This window comes from Lygodium microphyllum, chromosome 28 (assembly GCF_053477565.2).
Source record: "Lygodium microphyllum isolate KBCC chromosome 28, Lygodium_microphyllum_v1.1.10, whole genome shotgun sequence".
Lineage (NCBI taxonomy): Eukaryota > Viridiplantae > Streptophyta > Polypodiopsida > Schizaeales > Lygodiaceae > Lygodium > Lygodium microphyllum.
Window position 1 is genome coordinate 35719648 of NC_141162.1, and position 9905 is coordinate 35729552.

A 9905-nucleotide genomic window follows, 5' to 3' on the forward strand; every position below is an offset into this window, starting at 1 on the left:
TATAAAGGAAGGAGATTTCTATATAAATAAGTAAGATAAGAAGCATTAAAAATATTTCTTTTAAAAAAAGATAGAACACATCAAGGAATGTAGTAAATTAAGATAATCTAGTAATGGATATTACTAACCTTAATACTTTCACATATCTCTTTTGTGCTCAATTATTCTCATTGAGCAGCAACATTGGTAATTCTTTATATTTTTTTTCCTTGCACCCATGGGAGTACAATGCATAAGATGTAACCAAGAATAAGAATCCACTATGACAAGAGTACAATTTTTGAACGTCAGATTTATCCTACCACAAAATAGGTTTTGTAATTACCAAATAAAAAATAAAGAGAATGCCTAGCAATGAACAAGAACACCCAAGATGCACCATAGATACTCTAGTATTGTGCACTCCACTAGATGCACCTCGGCGTAAGAAAGCACCCTAAAGAAAAATTCCATATTTCAAAATCCCTCTTTGAAAACAAAGTAGTCAAGCTAGCCACCTTGCACCTCTTATAGTCACACAAGCTCCATGGATAGCTTGCCATAACACCAAAATTCCTCCACGAGAGCATATGCTTTGGGATCCCCTCATGTGAGACCACACAAATACATTATGTTACTCATTCAAGCATGAACTTGGTGTGGGATAAGGCTAATTGAAGGTTTGGATTTCCAAAAGATATGAACTTGATGACACACATCAAATCCAGAAGATGTAAACTTGATGACACACATCAAATCCACCAATAATGAAAGAGCATTAGCATGCCCTCTTCTCCACCCTTACACTTTCCCCTTCTGGCTAGGAGCATGTGAGGGGATGTATTATAACTATAGCTTAGAATAATAATTTAGTTGAGCCATTGGTAGGCCCAACCAAGATTATATATATGTGTATGTGGTATTGTGATTGGCCAAGCATGACCATGATATCAACCGCATGAAGTGTAGTAACATGTATTTCATACTTGTCTTCTTTGCAAATGTGACATTATGCCACACTACTCAATCTCTTCACCTTCATATACATTATCATTGCTTTATGGCATCCTATGATAAAGGGGAGAGAGAGAGAGAGAGAGAGAGAGAGAGAGAGAGAGAGAGAGAGAGAGAGAGAGAGAGAGAGAGAGAAGAAAAGAGAGAGAGAGAAAGAGAAGAAAGAAAAGAAAGAAGGATAGAATTTATCATGGACCCCATCATTCCAAAGTCCTAGCATCTCAAAGACTCATTCCAAAGGTTTCATTAGCTTGAAGTCCTCATCCATTCGTGAAGACACTTTCCCTCTTGCAAAGTCTCTCTCATCTCTTACAAAGACAATCATCTCCTTCCTAGCTACCCAAGCTAGACGAGGCATCATTAAGACCATCAAAAGTTAGGAGTATCATATGTAAGGAGCTCTCCATGTATGATGGCCCCAAAGAAGCAAAGCTTTAGAGCTAGAAGTGTTGGAGCTACAAAGGGCATTGCAAGCATGGATAATGCCCCATTTCTAGTTAATCAATCCTAGGTTCTCTTTTTGTTAAGTTTACTCAATTAAAGGAAAATGAAATAATACTTTTATTCATTGTTAAATGTTTCTTCATAGCTCAAGAAAAATTTTATGTAGAACAAATGAATAATCTAGGATTATTAGATTAAGAAAATCATCAATTGGAAAAGGAAAACTTGGAAATAGTTAATGCTAAATTATTTTTCTTCTTTCTTAGACAAGTAAAAGAACAAAATAGTAGTTAGGAAAAGTCTTAATCTAGAGTCAAGTGATCAAGGAGAGAAAGAACATGAAAAGATAGAGAGAAAGAGAAGAAGAAGGTTATACTTTATCATTGTGGACCCCATCATTCCAAAGGTCCCAACCTCTCAAAGACTCATTCCAAAGGATTTATCATCTCGAAGGCCTAGTCCATTCGTGAAGACACTTTGCCTAAGAAAATCATCTCCTTCCTAGCTAACCAAGCTAGACGGGGCATCATCAAGACCACTAAAGTTAGGAGTATCATATATAAGGACCTCACCATCCATGATGTCCCCAAAGAAGCAAAGCTCTAGAGCTAGAAGTGCTTGAGCTGCAAAGGGAGTTGCAAGCATGGACATCCATCCTGCATAGACAAAGGAATATTTCCAATCTGCACAATAGGATGTGCAGTATCATCACCAGTCTCCACAAATCCTGGTTTTCCCATTTTCCTTGCATCATGCATCCATTCTGCATGACATGTCATGTGGTTTGATGCACCTGAGTCAACATACCACACATCGTTACTTTCTTCTGTACTTGTCACAGAATTTGTCATGTGCTGCACCATAAACAAATGCTCATTTCTGTCATCACCCTGTCTACTAGAAGATGGATAATTCCCTTGTTGCAGTTTTCCACTCTTGATGTCATTCTACTTTTTATAGCAGTCTTTAGCCATATGACCCATTTTACCATAGTAGTAGCATTCAACATTGTTGTTTGCATTTTGCCGTCTTTGCCATCCACCACGACCTCTTTGGCTCCCCTGCCTCTAGAGTTACCATGTCCTCCTCCATAGGACTGGTTTTCTTGAGTTTGCTGCATATTCTGATTTCTACCACGGCCTCCAGATCGGCCTCCTCTGCCTCTGCCTCTACCTCTTCCAGCATTTGAGTAGAAGACAGCTTCTTTTTTGATGGATAATGCTCCAGTTCTAGTCAATCAATCCTAGGTTCTCTTTTCATTAAGTTTACTCAATTAAAGGAAAATGAAATAATCCTTTTCTTCTTCATCAAAAGGTTTCTTCGTAGCTCAAGAAATTTTTTATGTAGAACGAAGGAATAATCTAGGATTATCTAATTAAGAAAATTATCAATTGGCAAAGGAAAACTTGGAAATAGTTAAATTTGCTAAATAATTTTTCTTCTTTCTTGGACAAATAAAAGAACAAGGTAGGATAGACTTTATCATCGCGGACCCCATCATTCCAAAGTTCCAGCTTCTCAAAGATTCATTCCAAAGGATTCATAATCTCGAAGGCTCGGTCTATTTGTGAAGATACTTCGTGGCTTGCAAAGTCTCTCTCATCTCTTACAAAGATAATCATCTCCTTCCTAGTTGCCCAAGATAGAAGGGGTATCATTAAGGCCATTAAAGTTAGGAGTATCATATATAAGGATCTCTCCATCCAATGAAAACCTCAAAGAAGAAAAGCTCTAGAGCTAGAAGTGCTAGAGCTGCAAAGGGAGTTGCAAGCATGAATAATGCCCCATTTTTAGTAAATCAATCCCAATTTCACTATTCGTCAAGTTTAGTCAATTAAAGGAAAATGAAATAAAACTTTTATATAGAATGAAGGAATAATCTAGGATTATTTGATTAAGAAAATTATCAGTTGCAAAAGGAAAAATTGAAAATGTTTAATGCTAAATTGTCTTTCTTCTTTCTTGGACAAGTAAAAGAATGAAACAGTAGGAAAAATCTTAAATGTAGAATCAAGTGATGAGAGAGAGAAAGAACATAAGAAGATAGAGAGAAAGAAAGGAAAAAAATGAAAGAAGGATAGATTCTATCATGGCGGACCCCATCATTCCAAAGTCCTAGGATCTCAAAGACTCATTCCAAAGGATTCATCATCTCAAAGGCCCAGTCCATTTGTGAAGACACCTCACCTCTTACAAAGTCTCTCTCATCTCTTACAAAGACAATCATCTCCTTCCTAGCTACCCAATCTAGACGGGGAATCATCAAGATCACTGAAGTTAGGAGTATCATACATAAGGAGCTCTCCAACCATGATGGCCCCAAAGAAGCAATGCTCCAGAGCTAGAAGTATTAGAGTTGCAAGCATGGATAATGCCCCATTTCTGGTCAAGAAATTCTAGGTTCTCTCTTCTTTAAGTCTATTGATTAAAGGAAAATGAAATATTATTTTTTCTCATTGTTAAAAGGTTTCTTCATAGCCTAGGAAAATTTTTATGTAGAACGAAGTAATAATTTAAGATTATCTGATTAAGAAAATTATTAGTTGGAAAAGGAAAACTTGAAAATAGTTAATGCTAAAATATTTATCTTCTTTCTTGGACAAGTAAAATAATGAAGCTGTAGGAAAAGTCTTAATCTAGAATTAGGTGATGAGAGAGAGAAAGAAAAATGTAAAATAGCTAATTCTCACAGCAAGAAAAATAACTGGAAATACAAGAAATACACCATATGTGCCAAGAAACCATAGCCAAGGTGGCTAGACATGAAATTATATTGCCATGGAAGGCTGAAAATTATAGATGAATGCTGCAACATGAATACTCACCTCATGCGAGGGTGGGACATGGTATGCACCCCATGATCTTGGTGGCTAAGAGTATGCACCCTCTTAGATGGTGGGAGGAAGGAAACCTCAAATAATGTATTCTTCAAAATGGCAAAAAGATCCTTCACATGTTACATCTCCACCTTTTATATTTAACCCTAGGGCTAAGGCATTTATGCTTTATTACAAGCCATCCCGGCCTAAAAGAGCTTTGTCCTCGAAGCTGCAATTGGGACAATTTACAAGGAAAGATTACAAGGATAGCTTTGTAAAGTAATGGATCCATGCTGAAATGAAACTCCAAGTTGAAGAAGATCTCATATGTCAATGAAGTACAATTATGAAATCTGAGTATACTACTGGAAATTGTCCAAAACAAGCTGCTGCATAACAATGGCCATAACTTGAAGAAGAAATGTCCAATCTCCATGTATGAGCTATATAAATGTAGAGGACAATCCCTAGTATCCAGCCATGCCATAGAAATCCAATTTTGATGATAGTAGAGCAATTATTTTTATGGCATAATTTTTATACAACAAGCAATCCCTAGTATCCAGCCATGCCATAAAAATCCAATTTTGATGATAGTAGAGCAATTATTTTTATGACATAATTTTTATACAGCAAGCTATCCTGTTTAGATTTTACTCTGTTTCTTGCAAAAGCCATAGAAAGGAATCAAGGTATGATTATGGTTTCCAAATAGACTCCTCCATGGGCAAAGCTTGCCATTTAATAAGGTATTCCAACAGTGAACAATTCCTTAAAACCTTTTCTCTTTTATCAATAATCTTTTGAGGCTCATAAATGATGAGACCATCTTCATCTATGGGAGGTAGTTCCTCTAAAGCCTTTATGGCTAGACCCACATATTTCTTAAGTTGGGAAACATGGAAGGTAGGATGAATTTTTGTTGAAGAAGGCAAATCAAGCTTGTATGCAAGCTTGCCAACTCGTTTGAGGATTTGATAAGGTGCATAGTAATGATGAGCCAACTTATTATGATCGAGAAGCATACCTAGATTTAGGCACTTTGAGAAATACCCAGTCTCCTTCTTCAAACTCCAAAGGCCTCCTCTTTTCATCAACATATAAGCCTTCATAATATCTTGTGCCTTTCTAAAGTTTTCTCTGCATTGATGTAAAAGAGCTTCCATTTTCTCAACTTCAACCTTGCCTTGTGGATACACATCCTCATGAAAGAGAGCTAAAGGTATTTGCACTTTATATCCATAAAGTGCTTCAAGTAGTGACGTGCCAATGCTCATATGATGAGTGTTATTATAACAAAATTCAGCAAGATGTAACCAATGGTCCCACAAAGCTTGAGTGTCATGGCAAAAATGTCAAAGGTAGACTTCCAACCATTTATTGACATGCTCCATTTGGCCATCCATTTGGGGATGATACCCATTTCTAAAGTAATCAAGTCCACTTGTATAGTACATGAAGGAGATAAGGTGATAGGAGTGCATAGACACACTTCATTGCTTGATTCATAAGATCCATTAGCAACTTAGATCTTCAATGACACTTGCATTTGTTGAGCTAGAAATTTCAGCCCATGCAAAGATTTGGTATTTATGAAGCTATGGGTGATGCCCATGTCTATCAAAAGATGAACCACTTTTGCATTGATCAGCCCCTCAAGTCTAAGGTTATTTTCTCCCTTACAACCGGTCCATGCATCATGAGAAATTTCACATAAAGAACCACTCGGATCAAAGGAAAAATTTTCCACAATATCATAGAACTCATCATTAGTTTCATCATCCTCATCATGCATGTCTTTAACCATAGGGTTTGCATCCACATGAAACACATTTCTATCTTCACCTTCATCCTCATCCGGCTCATCGATGATGACAAAATTGAGCTTGCTATTTTTGGATTTGCATTTCAACCTATGGTATTGTGTCCACTTTTCTTCACACTTAAAGCATAAACCTTTGGCCCACATGTCCTTAATTTGATCATTAAAAAGGACTTTGTTGTAATTATTGTTTTGAGATCCCTTTTGTGTATTTTCAGCCCTTGTAAAGTTTTGTTTTGCTTTAGTCATTGGTCTAGAACCACCACTAACACTTGGTTTTGACCCATAAACCATGGGATAAATAGACACCTTGATGTAATTACTGCTGTAGGTATTAATTCCCTTGCTATCTTGTCTATACACATCCCTTGGCTAGCTGAAATGAGCTCCAAACTTAGAAGACTGATTTGGTAAGGAATACCTTGCATTTTTAGGCTGAATACCCATTGAATCTCTTCTATATTTTTGCCCATACCTTTCAGCATGTTGAATAGCATCATGAATGCTCTTGGGCTACATTGCACCTACTTTTGAAGAAAGAGTTGGATCTAGAACAAAGATGTATTTGTTTAATTTTGCTGAATCATCAATTCCTTCAATGTACATAGAGAGATTGAGAAACATATTGGAGTAGTCATGAACGGACATGCCCCTTTGTTGAAGACCATACCATCTTCTTTGCAATCTTTCTTTATTCCTTAGAGAGACATACACCTCTAATAGTGCCTTCTAAAAATCCTCCCACGAAGCAAAAGTGTGACCAACTCTTTGCATGTATCTCCACCATGTATGTGCATAGCCCTCAAGATGGAGTGCCGCAAAATAGATCTTAGCTTCATCTTGGTGAGGAAAAAATGTGAAGTACATCTCTAATTTATTTATCCATTCTTTCCACTCAGTTGGAGATGCATTATCCCCCTTGAAGTTGGAAATTGTGATTTTCTCTTTATACTTATGGGTTGGTTGAAAATTATTAGAGTGCTGCCCAAAAGATGATTGTCTCCGAGACTCTCTATACACCGAACCTCTTCCAAAAGAATTTGGAAGCATTACCACCTTGATTTGGTCGACCCAATAAAAAAGAATGAGGTTGTCCACTAGTAAGCTGACCATAAAATGAGCTCTCTTTGTTAGTGATATCATGGAATGACCTTCTTTTGTCAAATCTTGTATTCTTATCATGCATCTCCGATTCTTTTTGCTTGATGGTAGATTGGAAAGGAAAGGATTAGTAAAGTGGGTCACATCTGTGAAACTCTTCATTCTCATCTTCTCTTAAGTCCTCCTCCTCTTCATAAGTGATTTCATGTCTTGAATTGAATTGTGGATAGGTATGATGCTTTGATGGTATCGGTGGCTAATAATAAGCACTCTTCAATGTTGATGGCTCTCCTTTCTCAAAGGTTGAAAGTATTGGCTAAGCAATTCCTTTTCCTTTCATATTAGTTGGCTGGGCTAAAGTATTTTCAATATGAGAAGTGGGTACATTTTGCATAGAAGGTGTGGTTTGAGTTTTCAAGTAATACATCTTCAAATCCACTTTTTATAGAGTTTGCTATTGCATTTTCAAATCCGTTCTGCATAAACTTGACCAACTGTTGAACACTATCATTCACCTCATTGGATATTTTCTCCATCTTTCCCAATGAATTAGAGAGTTGTTCATGAGTGTCATACATCCCAATATTCAGCATATGTAGCTCTTTTGAAAGTATGGAGTCTTCAAAAGGTTCATGAAACAATTGATTCTTATCATTGCCAAGTCATACACTATGAGCATTACCAACACTAATACCTTCATCTTGTTGGTCTTGATTACGAGCTTCATTGGTGTTATTTTTATTGTTGGCATACTCTCTAATATCCTCTTGAATGGCTTCCATCACTTGGTTTTTCTTTTTGTTTTTGGCCATTAGGGATTATTGTTGTCAAAGATGACTGTTTTAGAGAAAACTGACAATATCTTGCTTAATATTGCACCAATCCCAAATATTTATTGACCCAAAGGAAGCTCATATAGTGGGGATATTCTAGATTTTTTGAGATCTCAGGTTACAAGAGGGGTAATAGGTGTAATGACCTCAAACAATGCACCCCTTGCAACTTGTCTAGGTGTAGTCCCACTATACCAGCAATCAGAAAAACTGTTATAACCTTTACTTCTAATGTCCGATTACTACAATTTTTAGTTCAAATCGAAGCTAGAAATTCCCTCTTCAAATAAAGATATCAAGATCTTAGATCCGACCATGACAAAAAAATTTGTAGCAGAAATTGTGTACCTACTTTGTGAATTCCTGTGAATGCCCTATTTCACCTTGAATTGTCTCTTGGAGTACTTGTAGACACCCAAAACACTTAGTAGACTTGTGATGGACTATAGGGCACCTATAGGTATCCAAGAAACACCTATAATTGATTGGCAACTGTTGTAATTGATCACTAATTACCCTATCAGCTGTTGACAATGACCATGTTCTCTTGCTATTGAATGTCTATAACATCTATTGTAATATTTTCGCTACAAAATATTATCGAATCTTGATCCTGCACAAGAGCAATTTCAAGTTATCTCTGGCAATAAAAAACTTTGGGCTAAGTGCTCCCTCCGCGCACATTAACAAACACCAGCCTCGCGTCATGTATAGGAAGTCGTGGCTCAAAAACGTAGCCCACACGGGAACACCCCTTCACGGGAAATAAAAGGGATAATTTTTGCAAATTTTTTAATGGATAAACTCCCTCCCCTTCAGCCATTGCATGGCGGGGAGAGGGAGTATGAGCTAAGTGGTGGAGGGGCATGGGGAGGAGGGCATGCACCTTGCCACATGTGTGGCTGCCCCCCCCCACCTTCATGCCTATATGAACCCCCCCTCCCCAAGCTTGAGAGGGGGGATTGATTGATCGTGTGCTGCCCGTTGCTGCCGCCGTGGAGGAAGCTGCCGCTGCCGCCCTGGTCACGCCGCCAGGCTGCCGCCTTCATCATCGCCATCATCATCATCATCATCATCAGCATCATCATCATCGTCTTCATCATCGTCATCTTCTTTATCCTTTCCATTCCACATCATCTACCTGTACAAAATCTTGGAAGCTTCTATTAAGGCTTCATAGGCCTTATTCACCCGTGCCTTCTCGGGTTCCTTAAAACAGTGACTGCAAGACCCAAATTCCTGCGCAGAAGAGGAGAATCTTGGACAGTAGTACCCTCAAAGTGCATAAGGGAGCCAAGGAAGATTCGCTGCGTCAAAATCTACCGCATCAATGGCTCCTAAGCAAAAGGTGAGAGGAGCACACGCAGGAGCTTCCACCTCGAGTATGTGAGTAGACAACGCTCCAATTCATAATGCCCAAGTTCTGATAATATTCCCGCATGAAAAGGGATGCATTAAGCATGTTCTAATTCTCGTAGGCAAGTTTTAACTGCATTAGGAAATTTATTTACTCATTCGATCCACAAGTTAGTTGCATGTCGTGTATTTGCAATTGCTTGCACTTCCATGGTCAAGGGTAGCTGCAATTCTAAACATACAATGCATAAGTTAAAAAACGAATTTGTGCATCTCCCAAAGGAAAATATTTATGAACTTGATATTATGCAATACGCATGCAATGTTAGTTACAATTTAGGTTGCGATAAGTGGTAGAAGAAGGATTAAATCAACCATGTATTCATTAGCATCTCGTCACGAAAGAATGATGCATCCATGCATAGAAGCTCTTTTATCAAAGTTTGAAATTAGGAAAGGATGCATTTTCATTAAAAGACTAAAGCCTTGAATTTGATGCATATACATGGGATTTACAAGAAGTAGTTCTGAATGTCA